General features: G+C 48.9%; 1 long non-coding RNA gene across 1 annotated transcript; it reads right to left on the bottom strand.

Annotated features, from left to right (window-relative positions):
- Window positions 1-19,390: 19,390 nt before the first annotated feature.
- Window positions 19,391-23,144, bottom strand: LOC112664580 (uncharacterized). The gene is made up of 3 exons (XR_003139829.3): window positions 22,216-23,144; window positions 20,477-22,091; window positions 19,391-19,945 (listed from the first exon to the last, which is right to left on the bottom strand). It is a non-coding gene; the product is annotated as an uncharacterized LOC112664580 (long non-coding RNA).
- Between the last annotated feature and the right edge of the window lie 2 nt (window positions 23,145-23,146).

Raw genomic sequence — 23,146 nt, 5'->3', positions numbered from 1 at the left:
GCTTAAAAATGTGAAGCCAAAGAAGTGACCTGAGGGAATGGCATTGGATTATTTAACAGGGAAGGGAGATATATCCTGGAGAAAAAGATACTGCAGGAATGAAAGGAAATGAATATGCAAAGTGAGAGAAAAGGGGTGTCAAATGGGACACCCCGTCCCCACAAAATGCTTAGACAACCATGACTACATCCAAGGGAGTGAAGTAATTTGATCCAGGGGACTGTACTGGGCCAACTGCCTGAAGTGTTTAATAAAGAATCGCTTAAATTTGCACTGGGTCTCACACATTAAGGCTTAGGGAAATGGCACCTGGCTTGGAATCATCAGTAGATGATAGTATCATCTTCTTTGGACACTGGATGGCGAGAACCACCCTATGAAGGACAAGCAACCTGGCCTCCTCAGTTCCCCAGAGGGTAGCTACAGGCATAGCCCAGGGGACATTCCATTTCCCCACGATGGAAATGGCCCACCAAAACGTTGTGTGGGTGTGTTTAAAAACTAAATAGGTAATTAAAATTTACCTAGTTATCTAGTCAAGATAACTCACAAAGAGCAAACTCACAAAAATATTAAAAGTGATTTCTTCTATGTGATGGGATTAAGAGCGAAATTTGTTTTCTTTTTATATCTTCAGTATTTTCTGAATTCTCTACAATGAGGATAAACTTTTTCACAAAGAGAACAAAAGAAACATCATTTATAAATAAAACCTCTGTAATCCTATTACAAGTGAATGTCTCCTGAGCAGGTGTCATCAAAGAGAAGCTGGATTTTTTTTCCCCCAAATAAATTAAGTAGAGCAGAAGCTTATCCCAGGAATAATAATGCCACTTGTGGGCACCACTGATTTTTCCAGCTCTCCATTAGCTCCCTGAGTCTTCACAGCAGCCCTGGGCAGTTGGTGGGTATCGTCCTCATTTTAGAGATTAGTAGCAGGGTAAGAAAGCCACCTGAGCTCCTAGTGAAAGAATCCTGATGAGAGTCCAGAGCATTGACTTGGAACTTCAGGTGCCCCTGGCCAGAGCTGCCTGAAATAGGAAGCTTTCCCATCTGCAACACACGCACACATAGCCCCGAGCCCCCACAGTCATCCATTCCCAACCCTGAATCTGAGACTTAAGCAGGAGTAAAGAAGAGATTGTGCACTCCCAACCGTGGTTATTGTTTTCCTTCCAAGGGGGAGTAGGTACAGTGGTCAGGGGAACCCAGGCTTTCTCATCTGCAGATGGTCAATGGCAGAGACCCTGAGTGAGTCACCCTCGCTTGTTAGTAGTTTCATACACCAGTTTGCATGATGTGTTTATGACTGTGTGCCTAAACTAGGAGCTCAGGCTTACACACTGATTAATAATAAAATGCTTCCCCACCTTAGTAGCCCTCTTCCTTCTTACGTCCAGCTTTCTCTATCACTTTGCCGGGGAAAGTGTTTTTCCCTTCTACATGGGTCAGATTGGCTGGGAACGTGTTACTTTGAAAAGAAGACGCCCCAATACTTGTATGTAAAAAAGGCAGAGTGCCACTTACCTTTGCCTTGCCACCAGTTCAGGGTACCCATTCAGAGCTCCAAAATGACCCCATTATTTGGGCCTTCATAGATGGTAGGGTGGATGAGTTAAAAAATAAAGCTCTAGGCCAGCCGAAGGGATAATTAACAGTGGCTCATAGGACAGGTGTTTCGGCCTTTTTAATAATTTTTGCACAGTGGCAGTCCTTTTCAACTCTGACCCCACCTGAAAGATACTTTTTCCCACCAATTGTAAATTTCAGCTTCAAAAGAACAGGGCACCCAAGCAGACACAAACAGGAGGCCTCAGAAAGAGAAAAAGAGAGAGGTAAGACCAAATATTATGGAGGAAAGCAACAGGCATTTTGCAGAGAGCATTGCTTTAGGGAAAACCGCTGTTGCTCTTTCACTGATGAGGATTCCACTGAAAACAGAACTTTGAACTACTTCAGCTGCAGGGACCAGCATTCTCTCTAATTAGTAAATATGTAGTTTGCATCATCTCAGGAGAATATTCGAGACAAGGCAAGTGATAAGGTGCTGCCAGTTAACAGACCTGGATTTTGAATAAGGGGAACTCTGAACTAGAAAGAATGTAGATGATTGTACTAGATACAAAAAGCTGAGCATCATCAATCCTTCTGAAGAAGGTTAATATTAAGAACTGCAGGAAAAATTACTTAGATTTTTTTCAATTAATCCTTTTGCTGTCTTTATAAAAGCCGAGGGAGAAATAGTCTTAGTAGTTGTTCTGAATCAGTATCTGGATTAGGGGTGTGCAACTGGCAACTGCTGACAATGATACTATAACCATTCACTGAGTATCATGATGGGCTGGGGATTTGCAAGTACCATGGCTGATGTGTCCAAACACGTGGCAACGTGGGCATGAAGAGCCCTGTTCTACAGAGCAGTAAACCGAGGCTCCAAGAGGATACACCATACCCTATTGTAAGCACCAAATACAGAGGAATATAAAGAGAAAATCCCTCATAATCAGATCCCCACTGCTATTTTAATCATTTTTTTCTGTACTTGTATTATTAAAATTTTAACAAAATTGAAATACTCCATCTAGTATTTTGTGTCCTGCTTTTTCACTATTTCCTCTCATCATTAAATATTCTTTGAGAAAATCATTTTTAATGAATGAACTGTTATCCATTTTTTAGTTGTGCCATCAATTATTTATTCAACCCCCCTATTGTGGGACTTTTAGGTAGCTTCTCATATTTTTTCTATTACACTAATGGCTGAGATGAATATTCTTGAACATAAATCTTATACATAAATTTGATTGTTGCCTTAGGACAAAATCCTAAAAATAAAATCACTGGCTCAATGTCTATGAACATTTTAAGGCTGGTGACACAAAAATTGCCAAATTACACTCCAGAAGGTTTGCACTAGTTTATATCCACAACCCCCCCCCCAAGCAATAATGGATGAAAACATCCTCTTTCCTATATCCTCAGCAGTAAATTCTGTGCAGTTTTTTTAAAAACTCTCTACCAATTAGATGAGCAGAAAAATTATAGATTCATGCCTTTCATTTCTTTCATGAAAAGAAGCTGAACAGCTTTCCTTGGTTATTGGGCATAGGCTTTTGCTCTACTGTGAATGTCCCTTCATGTCCTGTTCCCATTTACCCATCACTGTTTGGAGCTACTGGCATTCAGAACCTTTCAGTGCTCTAGTGTGCTTCTGCTCCAGATGAGACAGAGTCCTCTGGCCGAGAAATATGGTTGCTCCTTAATACCAAGCAAACATTAGCACCCTAGAGTCTGGCAGGGGCGCTGGATGGAATGTCCCCTCAGCCTAAGCACAGTGGCTCTGAAGAAATGATCAGGTCCCTGTATTTAGAAACTTACCGGTACCCAGGACTGGTGACTCAAGGCTAACTCTGTAGTGTATAATTTCTCAAGAACTTGACCCTCCCAGTGACTGATTTCCCCCAGAATTGCCGTGGAGGCGCAGCAGTGGCTGTCCCCCAAGGAGTGGGGCTGAACGGCCAGCACACAAGCAGACCATCGTGCAGATGGCAGAGATACCTTCCATGTGACCCTGAGACACAGCAGGAGGAAAGAAGGCTGGTAGTCTCACATCAGAAGGGGGAGCAATGCTCCGGAAAAGAACCCTACGACACCCGTGGGAATAAACGCAAACCACAGAACAGCCCTGAAGAACTTGACCTCAGCAGTTAGAATTAAAGCTCTCTCCTCTGTGCAAGTCCACCGCCTGCCCCGTGCCTCTCTCCACTGGGGGCACTTTGTACAGGTTGTAATCATTATAGTTGTAGAATGTCAGGTTTAAGGCACTGAGTTCCTAGGATGGGTTGAAGCCTTTGCAGTTGCTATGGGTGAATGAATGAATGAATGAATGAATGAATGAATGAATGAACAAAACAACACTTTTATATAGCTTTCCTCCATACAGCTATGGACTCTGATGACATTTCCATCTCTCCTGAGATGCCTGGCACAGGGGGGATAAACATTTCTTGAAGGAGTGAATGAACCAAGCCTTATTTCAACCACAATAACACCTACTTGCACTCATCTTTTCAGAAGTTCTTCCCTCAGGAGACATGTAAAATACAGCAGGATTCTCAACTATGCCCCATTGTTGCTTGTGCAAGATGGAGCTCTCTCCATCGCATTGTTCTGCGCAGGCTGTGGGCAGCAGGAGTAACGCTGTGTGACAGCTGCCCCCACAGGACTTTGGAAATAATGAAATGTCTGTCTTCCCAGCCTCACGCTGCTGAAAACCATGCTTCCCCAAGAAAGAGAAAGATCCGACCAGTATACACCTGCATACACACTTTTACATATTCAGATAATGACAAGCTCTGTCAGGACGAAAAAAAAAAAATCAGCTTAAAACACAGAGCTCGTGGTGCCAGCCCCCGATAGCAGCTAAAAGGAGTGTTTGCAACAAACTGCCTCAAACCCAACCCCAGACTGACTCAGAAAGAGACTCTGTTCAAAGAAATAGGCTGTTGCCACACTTTAATTATGAGTTTTGTCACAGAGAAGCACCCTAGAGCTCAAGCACTCTGGGGAGAAGCCCCACATCATTCACAGACCAGGGCACATGACAGGCCTGGGCCACTGACCCCCCAGCAGACCCCCTGGGCTCAGCAGCCCCCTCCACCTAACAGGGAGGTGGGCCTGCTCCATGTTCCTGCCTTCCCAGACTCCGAGGGAGCCCTCACCTTACTGAATAATTGAACTTCCCATCCAAAGGAGGTTTCTGTTCTCTCCTCGCACAAACATTAGAGCTTCTAAATATTTCAGGATTCCTGGGTTGTGTAGAGTCACTGGGCCTGCCCTTCAGATAACGTAAAGCCAGTGTCAGCTGCCTCAGGGAGGGCTTTGAACAAAATTGTACAGACGGCCCCCTCACCCATCCCCTTCCCCCATCAGGGCCCTTCTCTGCCACATTCAGTGATCCTTCTCTTTTGTGAGCATTTATTGAGCACCTGCCTCACGTAAAGTTCTGAAGGTCTAAAGGTATAAAGAATGACCCAAAAGAGGAGGGTATGGAAAGATGGGGTGCTTGAGGCATCTCTCCAATGCCTACCTCCTGTGCTCCTGCTGCAGTGATGAGGCCCAGAAGCATCTCTCCAATGCCTACCTCCTGTGCTCCTGCTGCAGTGATGAGGCCCAGGCCACCACTCACCCTGCCCACCCAATCCCCAAGGGAAACCTTGGTACTGGCTTTGGCACAGCCCCAGCAGCCTCAGGAGGCCCGTGGGACCACTTGGTCTCTAGTGGGCTCTTACTGGGCCTTTCTGAGAACATTACCACAGAGCAAGCTTTATAAATACGAAGCTTCATCAAGTTTGAAAACTCTGTCTTCCTCCCAACTCCATCTACATCCCCCAACATGTATATTTGTTTTCCCCAGAAAAAGCTTCCAAGCAGCATTGACAAGGGGGTTGCCTTACTGCTCTGTGCTCTCCCTGCACAGGGATCTGGACACAACGCAGGAGGACTCACACTGGGAGAACCCACGGGGATAAGCAACAGGGTGGTCAGGCTGACCATGTCTCGGGCAACTGGCCATGGACAGTGGCTCTGGCGGGGTGAAGAACCCTCTGCGGGTGTGCATGGAATGGGGTGGGGGAGGCGGCTGTCCATGGTAGGAGTGACAGCTCCCCAGGCTGGCCCTGCTGTGGGTGGCTATCACAGGGGCTGCCCTTATGGTGGCATTATAGCACAGCCCTTGCAGTGTGAGCCACACAATAGACATCTATGCTTTGAGAGGCTGCAGGTGGCTGCTTCTAAGTCTGTTTCCCCCTCAGGGAGTCGATGGAATCCCACAGATGGAACCCCACAGAAGCTTCTTCCTGGCTGGAGGGGAAGGGGCCAAGGGCAGCAGATGACCTGCACCCAGAGTTAGGCTCTCTGATGCTGGGTCCCTCGGAGAGAGTCATGCAGCCTCCCTCTCTGACCCGTCTTCAGTCACCTGGGAACCTATTCTCATGCCCCCTCTGAAGATAGAAGCTAAACCTCCTTCCAGGGCATGGTCTGGAGAAAACAGCTCTGCACAAGGTCAAAGCACATTCTCTCTCTCTCTCTCTCTCTCTCTCTCTCTCCCTCCTCACCTCCAGACCCCTGTGGGTGAGGCTCAGGCCATGCCATGACAGCTAAACTCACCAGGGTCTTATGTCTCAGACCCACTAAATGATAAAAGAGGTAAAACTCCCTAAAAAAAATCCATACTCTGCCTACAATAGATAACATGGTCCTGAAGGTTTTTCTTAAACTGCCACCCTGACTTTCTTAGTTTAAGTACACACACCAGGGATCCCAGGGTACAAACCTTTAGCCACAGTGTTTGTTGGCTGGTAGCAAGGTCTGAACCATCCCAGAGGTTTCACATTTCCAAGGGCTCTTGGATGCAGAGATAGGTCTAGGAGTCCAAGGAATTTCAGTCTAGTGATGAAGTTACCGGTAGTCTGGCAAATATCTAGAGCTAGAGGACTTACTAAGCATCCTTTCTATCTCACCACATAGACATCTGCCCATCTGAAAGCGCCTTGGGCTGACACCCAGCTCACACCCTCCCAGCCAGTGTAGTTCTGTCAAGGATACTTGTGATATTGATTGTCTCTCTGTACCTCCTAGCTAAAGATGAAGTTTCTGGGGCCTCCTGGACCCAGACCAGCAGGCAATCCTATTTACCCATTGATCTACCATTTTCTTCTTTCCTTCCTCCCCCCTTTGGAAGCTTTAGCAAAACATATTTCAATTCCCACTTTAAAGTGAAATTATTAGCATCTAAATAATTAACCTTACATCGATAGGAGGGTATGTAATCTGCACGCACACCTATGCTGGTCGATCTGCCCAGTGAGGGGAGGAACAGAGCTTTCCCCCAGGGTTTTCTTAGCGCTTCAGAGACTGAAATTTGAGGATTGATGAAGTATATAGGTTTGAAGTGAAAGAAGGAGGAAGGAACTGTAGGAGAGGAGAGAGGTTCTCTGTTATTCCCAGGTAGCAAGCTCTTACAGCAATTGGCCTCCCTCCCCAACACTACCATGAAACATTAATTTAACAAACATCTCTACACCCTTCTCCTAACACCTAACATATTTTTTAATATTTTAACTCTGAGTGTTGTTTTACACCAAGATCACATGGCCTGCCTCTGTGAATGGCAGAGTTAATAACTGATACAGCCAGGATGCTGTGTAGCCTTCTAGGACCCCAACTGCCCAAGACCACTGTGCACTGATGATCTACATGCCTACTCATTGATCATACACCTGCAGGCTCCCCTGTCAATTGCTTACAAGCCCCTCCTCTCTGTACCTTCCCACAGGCCCTTCCACAATGCTGGACTGCCTGAGCATTAAGCATCCAGAACCTCTTCTGGGCTCATGGAGCACTGGTCCTGAGAGATATGCCACCCAAATAGGATTCTATGGTCAATTAAGTGGGAAATCTTGCATAGCTTATGCCCTTTCTAGGGATCCACATATTTTTGGTTAGTAAAGCCTTTTAGATGACCTTCAGGAAGGACACCTACTTTTTTCGAAACTCACTAACCTTTCCCCATAATGAAATTTTTATTACTATCCTGCAGACTCGTGCTCCACAGAAACACTTGGAAAGGCTTTTCCAGAATGGCATAGGATGATGTTTGCAACAATAGTTCTTCTGCAAATGCAGCAGTGAACTTTGCATGGCTGTTTCAAGGATGTTTAATTAAAGCCAAGGGCATGGTTCCTAAAATGCAATTCAAAGAAGATAATTATGCAAGGAAATAAACTAATATGGTTCAAGTAATTGGCCTTCTGGTGGTCCAATGAGATCCACAGGTCTCTAGTGCCCATGGGGGTGGGTAAGTTGGGGGTCCTTAGACAGTCACCCCTAAAAAGCACTTCTCTCTCAGACTTTGGTGAATACTAAATAGCCAACAATTTGAGGTTAGACTCTCAGAGGGAAAACAAAAGAAGCATTATCTTACTTTAATAATTGAGGGTAGGATCTATATGCTTTGAAAACAAGACAAGCAATTGGCAAGATGCCATCTGAGTTGGAAAATTGATGAGATCGGTATTCTTATCTGAATGGAAATGTCCATTCTCCTCAAGGACAGGAGGCATGAACTTACCCATCTGAGGTCACACCATGAGTTGGTAAGAGGATTCCTGACTCTTCCCGTGATGACCCTGCCCAATGATTACTCACCCCACACTGACTACCCAAAGGTTCAGCTTTTCCTGATTATTTTGAACTGAGTTGCATGCTGGGCATTTTAATGTATCCAGAAGTTTTTGTTATTTTGTTTTGCTTTTATTAAGTAAACGGGAGTCTGAGGCCATGGGTAATGAGGAACCAAAGAGGAAAGGGAAGGAAAAGAGGACAACTGTAGGTAAAGTGCATGTTCCTGAATCTTGCTATTTGTGCTTCAAACTTCATTCTCCAGGACTTTAACCATAAAGACAGCGGTGGCTGGGAGGCTGGTGGTTATGTTTTACTGAGCACCTACCCTGTGTTGTGTCCCATGCCCTGTCTTAAGCATACCTTCCCAGACTCTCTTGGAGATTTTGGTTTTTTTCAACTTCTAAAAGTCAGAGTGTCCCACAGACCGCTTCTTTTCTCTATCTTCACTCATTCTCTTGATGATCTCATGCAGTGACAAAATTTTTAAACTGTCTAGACACCAATGATTTCCAACCTTGTATCCCGGCCCCAGGCTCTCCCCTGGGCCCCAGACTGTCATATGCAACTGTCTGCTCATTATCTCTACTGGGTGTCCAACAGATGCTTGCCACCTCACATAAAGCCAGACTCTTGCCTCTAGCACCCCCACACGTAACTCGAGTGTCTGTTTCCCATCATATTCCTCATTTCAACATATGACAATTCCATTTTTCGAATTGCTCAGGACAAAACCTTAAGGTTTTGTCTTTGTACCTCGCTATTCACATACCCCATCCCACTGACCAGCACATCCTGTAGGTTCTACCGATAGAATATATCTAGAACCTGACTACTGCTTACCACTAACACCACAGCCATATTCCAAACTGTTGTAGTTGCTCACCTGAAGATGCAAGAGCCCCCCGAACTGGTCTTTCTGCTTCTCCACTTATAGTCATAAAATCTATTTTCCACTGAGCTATCAGAGTGATACTTCTAAAATGTACATTGGGCCTTGTCATTTCTCTGATCAAGGCACCAGTGGCTTTTCTATCTCACTTAGAGTAACTCTGCAAGGCCCACGTGATTCCACCACCCACTACACACACACACACACACACACACACACACACACACACACACACAACCTCTGTACTCTCTTCTCTCCCACTCTTCCCTTGGCCCCACCCCTCCAGCCACACACAGCACCCTCATGTTGCTTGAACTTGCCAGGCACTCTCCCAACCCAGTACTTTTGAACTTGCTCTTTCCTGTGTCTGGATGTCTGTATGGCACCTCACTTTCTTCCAGTTTCTGTTCAAGATGCCTTCTTTAAAAAAAAATTATTTATTTATTCATGAGAGACACAGAGAGAGAGAGAGAGGCAGAGACACAGGCAGAGGGAGAAGCAGGATCCACGCAGGAAGCCCAATGTGGAACTCGATCCCAGGATACTGGGATCACGCCCTGAGCTGAAGGCAGACACTCAACCACTGAGCCACCCAGGCACCCAAAGATGCCTTCCTCGATCATACTTGAGGAAAGAATCGGCTCCACACATATACACTGTCTTTCTCTGTTCCCTCACCCTGTTTTATTTTCCTTACTAGTGTTACTACCACCTGACACAGTGTATAATTGTTTGTTGATTTTCATCTTCCCACATTAGACTATAAGCATCTTATGAGGAGAAACTTTGCATTTCCTTTACTGCTTTACTTCCAGTACCCAGAATACACCTTAGTATGTTTTTATAGCTGTTTTTATTATTTGGTAAATAAATAATTACAGGTATCTTAATCCAATTTTACAGATGAAGAAATTGAGACTCTTAGAACTTGATAACCTGTCAAAGGCTTGTACGTGGAAGAGGCAGGATGTCCACCCAAGTTTCCCAGGCTCCAGGCACATGGGCTTCCACTGTAGTCTTGCCTCGGTGTCCAGTCCCCATGGGAGCACCACCCCCATCATGTCTAAAACAACAACTATCTGCATGTTCTTCCTGGCTCTTCTCACACCTTCAGGAAGTGAACAGCTCTCAGAGGTCACGGCCAGGAAATATGCAGGCAGGTGCAACAGTTAGAGACGAGGCACAGGCTGTGTGAGAATTTATTTGGCCATGCACCTTGCCTCTTCTGTTTCTTGTAATCGAGATGCTGAAATGTCTGCAGCTGGCACAGATTCCAGAGCATCTACCTCAGTGGAAAAGCAAGGCTTTCCAGTAAGTCTGGAGGTTCCCCACAGTCGCGCTGTGGCACCTCCTTCAGCCTACTCTCTACGCATGCTGTTGGCTTCTGTATTAATGATGAGATATGGAAAAGAGCAGGAGATCTACCCCGGGAACTGCAACCCAGCTCAGTTCCTTAGGGCCTTTTCCACCTCAGCAGTGCGACCTCTGCTTGGCTGGTACTGCAGTTCCATTGTTACAATGAAGGTACGGCTCCCCTCCCATTAGAACCGAGTGCCCTGACCTGTGGCTGACCAAGGCTGCAGGTGGAGTCCATGGAGCTCCCTGAGTGAGCCCTGCTCCTGCATCACCAGCATGGTAGGTCACATAGTGCCCCCCCAACCCCCCACCCACCGCCCCTCAGCTGCCCACGAGGATGGAGCTGGAAGGGAAGAGGGGAGCCAAGGAGGATCTGTAGGAATGCAGAGACGGCTTAGTGCTTTCATTGTGGGGACACTGACTTTCCTCCCACTCCCCCAAGAGCCTCAGCACCTGCTCTGCATGCTCAGGAGCAAGTCATTGCTGCCACTGAGATCTTGAGCTATTTCCCTTGTACTCCACCTCCCAGGCTCTTCCCTGAAGCTGTGGGAAGAAATTTCATCAGAAGAATATCAATCTATTGATATAGGTCCCGACAGCCTTTCTGAACAGAATACCAAAGCTCAAGCCTGCTCTCTCCCACTGCAGGTGCACCTGACAGCAGCTCGGGGCTCCACTTCCTTGACTCTTGACCAGAGCCATGGCTGAGCCCCCAGGATTTTGAGTGTTTACTCAGCCAGCCCAAGAGTTGTGCCGGGGAGCTCTGGAGGGGAGGCAGGGATGCCGCCAGTGGCCCTGCTGTTGTGCCTTCCTAGGAAACTTCATTTTCCCTCCTGCCTCTGACTACTGCATAAGCCAAGGAGGCAGGCACTAGGAGTTTTGCTTCTTCCCACTTCATAGACTGCTCTGCAGGCCCACAGATAGGCAGCACGCTGGGCCTTGTCACCTACTGCTGCTGTCATAGCACCTTTCCTGATGTTTCCCTTTTCCACTTTCTACTTGCAGCCCTACTTGCAAGCTCCAAAGTTCATATGAGTCCCCAGCATATTAAGAGTTGTCTTGTGAGGGGAAGCTATCCAGGGATCATGGGGAGAATATTGTAAAGTAGGGAAAGTCAGGCAAAGGAAAGGTAAGCAGGGTTCTTTACTGCAGGACTTCTCAGAGCCCTTAGTATCTATGCTTAGATGTGAATCCCAAGAGGTAAACAATAGTGTTCTCCTAACTTATTTCACAAGGGAAGGTATTTTTCAAGGCACTCAGCTATAGAGCCAGATTTTGGAGACCTATTTGGGCATAAAAATTGGCCTGAGGTAACAGGAGGGATTGGGAGAAGCAAAGAATGCTGCATGTCTGGTGGGTCAGAAAGTACCCCCTTCAAAGACCCCTGTCCCTACTGCTCTGTCCTGCAAGGAGTTGCTGTGTGTTTGGAGAGGGAGGGCTGAGGAAAGAGAGGGGCCATGTAGGAGGCGTACCCAGAGAGGACTGGGGACGACAGTAGGGGATGGGAGCCAGGAGCCATGGCTCAGTGGGTCAGCTGCCCTCCTCGGATGGCCCGGGACCACCGTCCTCACCCCCTACACACCTCAGCCTTTAAAAGAGTGAGGGAGGAAATTGCAGGAAGACTGGAGGACACGCTAGACCAGGCTCTGCTTCCAACATTTAGGTTCGGTGTTTACTTCTGTAAAAGGAGTATACGGAGCCCTGCATCTCTAAGCATTTCAGCTCATTTCCACCAGTATCTGCCGAGTGCCTCCCATGGGGCCAGCACCGAGTCAGGGGCTAGGGAATGAAAGCATGCAGCACAGTGCAGCTTACAAAGAGATGGCAGTGCCACTGGAGGGACAAGAGCACACGGGCTAAGGATCAGAGGCCTGGAGGCACTCACCGAGAGCAAGAGGGAGGAAAACAGCACGTTCAGGAGGCAAGGGCTGTGTGCACGGAGACCTGGAGACCGGCACGGAGGGCCTGGGAGGGACTGCATTTATGAAGACAGCTGGAGGAAGGAGGGCCTTCCTGCAGAAGGACAGTCAGAGAGTCTTCCCGCAGCGAGGGGGCTACGAGCTTGAGATGACGGCGCACCTGCTGGTAGACGCGGAGTCTAGAAGGATGGGGAAGGCCGAGGCAACATCCCCTACCAGGTGACCTTAGGCCTTGTAGGAAGGCAGGGGGTCTGGGGTTGGTAAGGGCAACACCCTCTACCCACAGTGTATGGTGCTGGTGGGAACACCACCTGCATGACCTTCCTCCCCTTCCCATCTGCCAAACAGAAGTTGTCACCTGATTTGGGCCCCCCCAAATTCATGTGTTCAAGTTTCACCCCCAGTGCCTTAGAATGTGACTGTATTTAGAGATGGAGCCCCTGAAAGAGGTGTTTAAGTTAATGAGGTCATATGACTGGCCCCTAATTCAAAATGGCTGGTGTGTCCTTATAAGAAGAAACTGGGACACAGACACGCCAATGGAAGGCCACCCGGGGACACAGGGAGAAGACGGCCATCTCCAAGCCAAGGAGAGAGGCCTCAGAAGAAACCAACCCTGTCAATACTTTTTGATGTAGGGCTTCCAGCCTCCAAAGCTATGAGAAAAGAAATCTCTGCTGTTCAAGCACTCAGTCTGTGGCCCTTTGTTATGGCTGTGAGAGCAGACAAATATAGGGGATTGTGCCTTCTTCCTCACTTTCCCGGAGGAGGACTGCCAGTCTTCTTATTTCATGGGTTCATGTCCCTTTTGCCCTAAACTCCCTTCTTCTCCACAGTTTATTGTCAAGATCAAATGAAACACTGAATGTGAACAAGCTTTGAATGAACATCATATAAACATCTGTCCACTAGGAATGTGTGCTGTGTGGGATGCTAGCAAGTCACAAACGGAGGATATAGGGGCCCCGCTCACAAGGAGCTGGCACCAGGATGCAAATGGCATTCACAGACGCAAGTGGCAGGGGTACCGGGCAGGTGGGAGCAGAGCAGAACTGAGAGCACAAGGAAAAGCATCCAGAGAGAGGGCATTTGCAGTGGGCTCCGAGGGGTTACGAGGAGTCTATCAGAGAAGGAGGGCAAGGTATTCTCAGAAGGGAAAGAGCCTGTGCAAAATCCAGATGTGTATGTGGAACCGTGAGGAATCAGGGCAGCCACATGGTCAAGGTAGGGAACAGTGGGAAGGAGCTGGGAATGGTGGCGAGGGTTACAGTTCTGGATGCTGGGGAAAGAGGCCGGCGTTTAACACAGAGTAGTGAGAAGTTGAGGCAGGGAGCTAAGAGGGCCTCCAGGATCAGTACAGAGAGAGCCCAGTGCAGTGGGTGGACTAGAGATCTCTCTTTGGAGCTCTCTGGGAGCCCAGGGTCCACTCGTGTGCCGTGCAGCAAAGACATAGGCATATGGCTCAGGGGAGGAACTGAAGCTGGGGTACAGGGGATAAGTAAGGTGGTATAGACCTCAAAAAGAAAAGGCAGTGGGGCTGAAAGTCCACCTGGGCCTAGTATTTAAATCTTCTAGGTCTCAATTTACTCAGGGGTAAAATGTGGGGAAAAAAGAGCTTTAATCCCACCTGACTATCCTAAGGGTGAAGTCAATACAACAAGCTGTGAGAAGCTCTCAGCAAGGCCTGGCAGGTGGGCTCAGTGACACTGGCTGCTGGTCCCAGGCCACGAAAGGACATGTGGAGGCCTGGTCACACAAAGTAAAGCAGAACCCCATCCAAAAGGAGCAAAGACACTGAAGCCTGTTGGCAGCATGTTTGCTGCAAGGCCACATCTCTCGAACCATGGGTGAGCACAAATTCAATCACCCCTGACACTGGGCAAAACTGACCTGGAGGCTGGAGGACAGTGGGAAGCTGGCAGCGTGGCAGGAGCACCGTGGGGAGGCAGGGGCAGGGATGTGGGCAGGTTCCCAGGGTGGCAGGACTGCAGAGCGCGTGCAGAGAAAGGCAAAGGACAGAGGCACGGAGTAGAAAGGAGAAGGCAAAGGCTGTTAGTAAAGTTGTCGGCAAGAGACCCAGAGGCCCAAATCCAAGTTCAAGCACGGAAGAGATAGGGCGAGTCTCTCCTGGCTCTGGGCCCTGCTGGGATCAGCTGATGTGTTTGCAAGGTGCTGGCTGGGTGTGCTGGGGCCCCCGGACTGTGTGGGGCTGGGGGCTGCTGGGTCCTGCCGGCCTCGGTGGTGGAGCCAATCCAGGGCTGCCCTGCATGTCACAGGCCACCCTTTCTCGTTGAGCTCTGCCCCTGTGCTTTGCCCACCCCCCACCCCACCCCTACCACCACCACATCCCCATGAGGAACAACGGGCGCCTTTCTTCTCTATAGCTATGAGATGGCAGGTCCTCTCACTCCCTTTGCAACTTTGGCTGCTTGGCCCTCACCTTTCCTGCTGCACAGCTGAGTAGAAATTCAAACCGGCAGAGGGAATTTTTACAAGGCAGACCAAGAAGAGATACTTGAAATTCAACACAACGACACATTTAGATGTCTGGGATCCCCTGCATGGCTAGACTCTGCGCTTAATCATTTTGAAGTGTAGCACTGAACACATTATCACGGACTTTCCTCATCTAATTGAGGCTCTTGCATCTAATGCAGAAGTTCTACGGAAGATTGACATTCAGAAGGTTAACCAGAAGCCTCATTCTGCTCTAGGTGGTGCTTTCTGTGTGTTTTTTATGCAGTGGGTTCACCAAAGGTCAGGGTCTGTCTGGGTCTCAGTGCTAGAGATTAATAAATTAAATTTTATTGGTTCATCTAGGGATGAGCACATATTTGGGGATGAATGCATAACCATCAAGTCCACAAGGTACTGGCTGATAATCCTTGTATCGGCAGAGGCATGCCCAGCAGGTAACCCATTCAGGTCATTGCCCAAATTTAATTTTTGGTGGGTATATTTACACCCAAAATAAGATTAAAAATTCTGCTCAGCAAATATCTTCTGAATCCTTATTATGAGCAAGGCACCAAGCCAGGTACTCTGGTGGGTACAGCAATAAGTTCCACATGGGTCATGCCCTCGAGAAGCTTCCTCGCACACAGATATGATACAAATAAAAACATGCCACAAGAAAGATACAGAGCCCTGTTAGGGGAGCACAGAGGCGGAGGGAGTGGGGAAGGAATCAGAACCAAAGGAGGAGGCTACGCTTGAGCTGCATCTAGGAGTTGTGAAGGTTTGTACCCAAGGTTGGGGTTGGGGGTCACTCCAAGGACACAGAGGATGGGAAGTGAGGTATAGGTTCAATGCGGGGGGGTGGGGACGCTGGAAAGAGAAGCAGGTACCAGATTGTGCCTCGTGGTCACAGAATGCAGTGAGAGGGAGCTCTTCAGGCACAGCCAACCAAGCAAGGAAAACTCAACAAAGTCGCTTTTTCCAGGGTATGGAGCCTTCTGTCCATGTCGTCAGCACCGGCTGCTTGAAATTGCATCTTCAGTGAATCGGGGGAGACACCCTGACATGTTTCAATCTGTTGTGCTCAGACCCTAATTCTTTCTCAGTCATTAACCTCCTCTGTCATCGCAACAGGACCCACGACAGTGTCCTACAGCTCCTGAGACCGTCGCTTACCTTGCACGAGTTCCCGTGTGTCCTGGTCCTCCCGACAGCATTCCAGAGAGCCCCTAGGTTCCTCGCGACGGCCACAGACCCTCTGCTCTTACCAGCAATACAGAGACAAACTGCTCCTGAAAGCGGGTTCCTTTCTCAGAGCCTGAGCTCATTCACGGTTGGCAGGATTTAATTTGCTGCCATAACCGAGGGTGCCATTTGCCTCCATCCTCAGGGTCCCTGCTATCCGGGTTTCCACACTCCTTCCTGACTGCAGTGGGGTCAGAGCTGGAGACAGCCGAGGGTGAGCCAAGCATGGCAACCTGGCCTCCAGGGCCAGGTCACTAAGATCCTGTGAGTTCCTGCTGCAGAGAACCAGACACTGGAAAGGACAGAGGACGTGGCCACCACCTGATTGTCTTGAGTTCCAGAAAGGGCCTTGACTTTGTATTTGGTGATACGTCATTAGGAGTGAGGAGATTGTGTTTAGGAAGATGGGCTCTAGATTCAAATGAAACCAGCTTCAAATGCCAGCTATGCTACTTCCCAGCTGTGTCACCTGGGGCACATCATTTAATCCAAGCTTCAGTTTCCTTATGCGTAAAGTGGAATAAAGTTCCACTTACCTCCTGGGGATGTTGTGGAGATGTCTATACAGCAGCTAGCATGCTGCCTGGCCTCTTAATGGAGCTTGATACATGTTAGCCACTCGTTACCACAACCTTCTGAGGCTTGCATTAACGGTGTCAGAAAACTTCCAGCCAGTGAGAGGAGCTGCAATGTCTATCACTGGGAGTCGAGAGAGCTAGATCAATGGCTGGCTTTCCCAAGTGACTGCAGTGCTTTTCCACTTACCCTCCTTCCTTCCTGCACCTGACCGTGTGGTGCCACCAGACAAGTCACAGAGCAGTCACTGAACTCAGAGGAACTCAGTCTCCAAAGCTCCATGTGATTTCCCAGTTCCTAACTTCTACATTAGTGACCTGTGCTGGGACCAGAGAAACCCACATTCCTGGCCCTGTGAGGCCCTGAAGCACAGGGAGACAAGATACCTCGTTCTATCATGGCTGATGGTAAAGGGCATGATGGTAGCTTGGGTTTCTAAGCCTCCAGAGACAGCAGGACCAGTGATGTGCTGGAGAAAACATCTACCGGCTGTGTGAGACTACTGCCATGTCTTTGGGAATTGTGCAAGCCTCTAGACATCCTATTGGTGGTGTGACATGGGTCGGGGGGAGAGGACTGACGCCAGTGAGGTCAGCAGATGTTCCCAATCAAGGGTCCTCCTCTGTCCCCCAAAGCGGGTTGTTGAACATTGATCAGCATTGCACTAGACACAATTTTTCTCACCACCTGCCTCGGCTGCCATAACTGCCCCCTCCTACTGCGCACCCCACCTCCAGACCAGCCAGCTAAACCTCCAGTAGTCCTGGGAGAAGCTGCCAGAGACAGGCTGATGAGAAATGGCTTGAGGTGTAAGAGGATGCTCCTTTTGAGCTGATGTCAAGACTCCGGGTCTTTCCCTTTACTCCTTTCAGAAGGAAGTTAGCTGGTATTTAGATGCAAGGATGGTCCCACTCATCAGGGATGAAAAATCTTCCCGCAGGTTCTCTGGGGTGCTTGGACATCAAAGGGGAAAACAGAAGAGTGACTCAGACCATGGGAACATTGACCACTGGGGGACCATACTGGGTGACAGGGACTTTTAGACAATACCCAGAGCACAGAAGGAAGTCTCTGCATGAGGAAGAGCTCATGGGGCTTGTGGAGAGGGGAACCTACCCAGTGTCTTCAAGTACCTGCAAGTTTAGAGAGACTGCAGCTTTCCTAAGGCCAGATTTGCATTTCCCTTAGCAGGAGCTAGAAGAAACCCCAGAGCAGCAGCCTGGAGGCTGAGAGAGGTGGCGCCTGTCCCCACTCCACCACACCCCCACCCCCACCAAGGGGACACTTGCAATCACCTTACATCGGAGCTTCACTGAGCCGAGGATCTGGGAGCCCCCAAGCCTGGCCGGGGCACCAGGGAGCCCCCCGCGGGAATCCCACCCCTGCCCCCCTCTCTTCCCACAGGCAGGAGCTAGTTCTCTCTACAGCAGGAAGTTTCTCCCTTAGCTTTATCCTTAAGTGTATCTGGCACATTCGCTCCTGCAATATTTATGCCTCACATCAATTTTTCATCCATCCCATCACTCAGCTTTTCAGGCGAGTTTGGAAACTTCCCTCCTTGAGTTCTCATTCTCCTTAGGGTGGGTGGAGACCGGAGTAAAGCACCAGGGCCCTGCTGCTCTAAGGCCGCGCGGCCACCGTCCTGCACGAGAATCCTGCCGCATGACCTGCCCTCTTGTCGCCTCACCTTCTAAGCCATTCACAGTCAGACTACACCTCACCCATCCAAATTTACCCACACCTCCCCACCCTCTTCTCACCAGGATGTGCCAACCCGAAGTCTCTCCTCCTGCCCCGGGGGACTCCAGCTGCTTCTGCCACCTGGGGACCCCTTCCTTCCTTGGCATCTGGAACTGCCTCTTGCTCCAAGCCCAGACCGATTCCACATCTTCCACGAAGCCAAGCTTTCCCTAATCTAACCCCACAGCTCCTTGCTCACTTGTTTCATTTCCGCCATTAACTCGTGACTCCCTATAGAGCTGTTCTGTAACTCTTCTCCCCGGCTGAACTGTGAGCTCCCTACAGACAAGAGGCTGCACCTCCATGTGTTCCTGCAGGGCTTAGTTATGTCGTGTTGGCTATGTACTAGGTGCTTCATAAATAACTAAGTAAATTAATGACAAAGAACAAATATTAAAGAAAAAAACCAAATATTAAATAATCATAAATAAATAATTTAATGAGTAGCTTGCTTTGTTAAAGGCGTTAGGGACTTTTTCTTGCAATAATTGGTCTAAATTCAGATGTAATAATGATAATACTTGCAGAGACATTCTTATCTCTTATCTCTGAGACATACATTAATGCATTAAATGCATTAATGATAACAATTGCTCCAACTTGCTAAGTCCTTACTCTGTACTCAAAACAGCAAAGTATTTTGCAGGCATTATCTTAGTTACCTCTAAGGTAAATATTATTACAATCCCATTTCACACACGATCCTGAGACACAGAGAGGATGTGACTTGTCCAAGGACACACAGCTCATACATGGTAGAGCACACATTTCAATGCCATGGTCTAGCCCAGGACTCATACAGGAGTTTTTCATTAGTAGGCACAGAATTTCAGTTTGAGATGGTGAAAAATCCTGCAGATGGGTAGTGGTAATGGTTGCACAACAATGTGATGTACTTAATGCTGCTGAAATATACACTTAAAACTCATGAAAATAATAAATTTTATGCTATGTCTATTTTATCACAATAAAAAATAGCATATACATTTTTAAAAAGATATTTTATTTATTTATTCATGAGAGACACAGAGAGAGGCAGAGACACAGACAGAGGGAGAAGCAGGCTCCATGCAGGGACCCAATGCAGGACTCGACCCCAGGACCCCAGGATCACACCCTGAGCTGAAGGCAGATACTCAACCACTGAGCCACCCAGGCATCCCAGTGGTATAGATTTTTTTGTTTTTTTAAAAAAAGTTCACTTGGGAGGTACATAAAACACCACAGAGGAGTGAAGAGGAGAGAGGCCAGCAATAAGGGTTCATGACCAATCCGAAGCTACCTGGGGCAACTAGATCTTAATTGGGCAGAGAAAGTCTGGGGAATAGTGTAGCACATGCCTAGGGTTAGTCTAGCAGCGTGCCAGAGCAAGGGAATTGTACGCCAAGTCCCATCAGGTTGGCAGCCACCTCTAGGCTAATTCCTTGGCACTTCTGGCCTGCCCCAAGCACAGGTGGAGAGGTCTCTGAAAAGTCTTCAGGCAAAGAGATGCAGATATTGGCAAGTAGAAGCGGGCCATCTGCACTGAAGAGGGAAGGCCCAAGGAACAGGGGTCAGGCGCTGACAGGCGTTGCAATGCCTGAAATTGATAAAATACATAGGTTACTTAGAAACATGGAGTCAAGCACCGCAAGACGCAGCCAGGAGAGGGAAGAGGAGTTGTATCCGGGAAACAGGACTGAGGTATGGGAAGGAAATTGCTCTGTGTTGCCATAAATTCTTCTGATTCTTTAAAGCATTATTTCACTTTTAAACTATGTCCATATCTTATTTTGAAAAAAAAAGATGAATTTTAAATGAGTGTGAATATCACCAGGAAGTCATCCCACACTGATTTGGTTCTAATTTTTCATGAGAAAATGTCACAAAATGATTAACCAGCCCTGTGAAAAGGAAACTCAGTGAATGTTAATTGAAGAGAACCGTAGCCAAACACACTGGAAGCCAATAATCAGTTGCATTCAATTCTGAAAACTTTTTGTTCAGCTCCTACTATGTGCCAGACACTGGGTCTTATATGAGCAAGATGAAGAGGTCAACACATTTCTACTGGGATGAATAGTGTCCCCCAAAATTCATGTCCACCCAGAGTCTCAAAATATGACCTTACCTGGACATAAGGTCTTTGCAGATATAATTAGTTGAGAGCAGGTCATACTCTGGGAGGACCCTAAACCCAACGACTGGTGTCTTTATAAGAAGGGCAGGTGAAGAGACACGGACATGGAGTAAATCCCCTGTGAAGATGGGGGCAGAGACTGGAGTGATGTGTCTATACACCAAGGAATGACAAGAATTGTTAGCAACCACCAGAGCCGATGAAAAAAGCATGGAGCAGATCCTTTCCTAGAGCCTTCAGAAGGAGCCTGGCCCTGCCAACACCTTGACTTCAGAAATCTGGCCTCCAGAACTATAAGAGAATAAACTTTGTTGTTTTAGGTGCGTGGTGATTTGTTACGGCAGCCCTGGGAAGTTTTTTTTTTTTTTTTTTTTTAATTCATTTATGATAGTCACAGAGAGAGAGAGAGAGAGAGAGAGAGAGAGGCAGAGACATAGGCCGAGGGAGAAGCAGGCTCCATGTACCGGGAGCCCGATGTGGGACTCGATCCCAGGTCTCCAGGATCGCGCCCTGGGCCAAAGGCAGGCGCCAAACCGCTGTGCCACCCAGGGATCCCCCTGGGAAGTTAATACAGTCCTCTTCTCAGAAGTTTGTGGTCTGGGAAGGTGTGTCCTTCACCCTTCTTTGCCTCCTCCCTGCTGGCTGGAACGTAAACCCAATGGGCTGAGCTGGATTAGCTGGCTATTTGGACCAGGAATGGAAACTGTACATTAAGGGAGGTGGGTCAACCAGGTAGAAGCATCTGGCAGTCATGCCAGCCTGGGACTCTGCCTGATGACTTACACGTGACTCAGAAATGAACACCTACACGGTTTATGCCACTGCAGTTTGGGGTTTCCTGCCACTTGCTGCTAAATCTAATCTTAATTCATATTGGAAGACAGATTTACAAATTCAAATATGCAATTCAGTGTCGTAAATAATATTATAGAGACAGGGCATGGTAGGGGCACAAGGGGGTAAATGATTAACTCACCCTGGGTAGATCAGGGCTGACTTCTCAGAAAAAGCACTGGCAACTGGTTTTAAGGACCTGAGGAGGAGTTAACAGCCAGCCAGGACATGGGATGGCAGGTAGGCATTTCAGAGGGCCACTGATGGTGGAGGGAGACCACCTGTGGTTCTGCATGGGTGACGTGAAGGTGTAAGGCAGACAAGGGGGGGCAATAGAGGCAAGGTGATGAGAACACTCAGAATGCCATTCCTGGGTGCTCACGCCTTCTTATGTCACAAGGAAGAGCCCTGGATGAGGGCACAACAGTGGAGCCATATAGCAGATTAATTTTTTGGAAGATCACTTGGCCTAGGGCGTGGATGGCTTGGAGGGAAGAAGAAACAAGTCAAAGAGGCCAGGAAGGAGGCCACTGCAGTTGTTGCTTAGTTTGATGATGACAATGGTCGACCTGAGTGCAAAGCACTGGGAACAAAAAGGAAAGAACAACTTCAAAGCACAATTTACGGGGGGCACCTGGGTGGCTCAGTCGTTGAGCGTCTGCCTTCGGCACAGGGCGTGATCCCAGGTCCTGGGATCAAGTCCGGTATCAGCTCCCCACAGGGATCCTACTTGTCCCTCTGCCAGTGTCTCTGCCTCTCTCTCTGTTGTCTCCTGTGAATAAATAAATAAAACCTTTAAAATACAATTTAGGGGGCCACAAGCTAGCTATGAGAAAAGACAGCATCCAAGAGGACCTCACTTGACTGGCTTGGAGCATGGACAGGCAGACCATTACCTGGGACACGAGGGCGGCACAGAGAGAGGAGCTGGTTTGGAAGCGAATGATGAAACGCTAAGGATCAACAGGTCCAGGTGAGCCTGAATTCTGACCACCTTGCTTGGTTTCCCGCGGGCTCCCGGCGGCTTCTAGCAGCAGGGCCGCCAGAGGGCGACAGAGAGGGAGGAGGGGGAGCCTTGCAAGGTTCGCTTCCTCCCGCGCAGCCAGGGAGGTTGTCCCCGGGCCCGCAGAAGGAGGTGCGGATGTTCTCGCACCTCGCACCTCCCAGAGGCAGCCGGTTGTGTTGCTTCCGGGTGTGTCCCTTCCGAGAGAGCAGCACCTCCGGGGGCTCAGTCTCCTCAGAGCCCTGCGTGCCAGCCCGTGGCGTCTCCCAGCTCCTGAGGGCCCCGCAGCGGCCACCGCGTGTTCTCTGTGCGTGGCCTCGGGCCACCTCTGCGGCGCCTCTGGCTTCTCTCAACCACCTCTCCCTGGCGCACCTGGCGCACCTGGCGCACCTGGCTCGGTGCTGGGGGCTGCTTTGCGCTGCTTCTTCCCCCGGCTAGTGACCTTTCACCGATGTCCCATATTAAATTCACTCTAATAAAGGGATACAGTCGCTGGCCTGCAGGGTGGTCTCAGGGAGGACACCCCCTCCCGAGACGAGCCCCTGGGCGTGTCCCTGTCGCCCCTCGGGGTCTCGCGGAGCCTCTGGAGTCGGGGGGGCGTTGGCGCAGCCTCGGGGCCTTGGGTCCTCGGGGAGCACGGGGCCGGCAGGCGGAGGGCCGAGGGGGGCCCCGGGGGCCCCGAAGGTGAGGAGGCGGCCTGCAGAGGAAGACCTGGGGCCGGGGGCAGCAGGAGGCCCGTGACCCGGGAAACAGCAGTAAAGCGCAGTATTTCCTGGCCAGGAGAGGGGAGTCTGGACGGGGAAGCCGCCCTCCGGGGGCGCCGA

The sequence above is a fragment of the Canis lupus genome, chromosome 16, assembly GCF_003254725.2.
Source record: "Canis lupus dingo isolate Sandy chromosome 16, ASM325472v2, whole genome shotgun sequence".
Taxonomy (NCBI): domain Eukaryota; kingdom Metazoa; phylum Chordata; class Mammalia; order Carnivora; family Canidae; genus Canis; species Canis lupus.
This window is presented reverse-complemented; position numbering and strand designations above follow the sequence as displayed.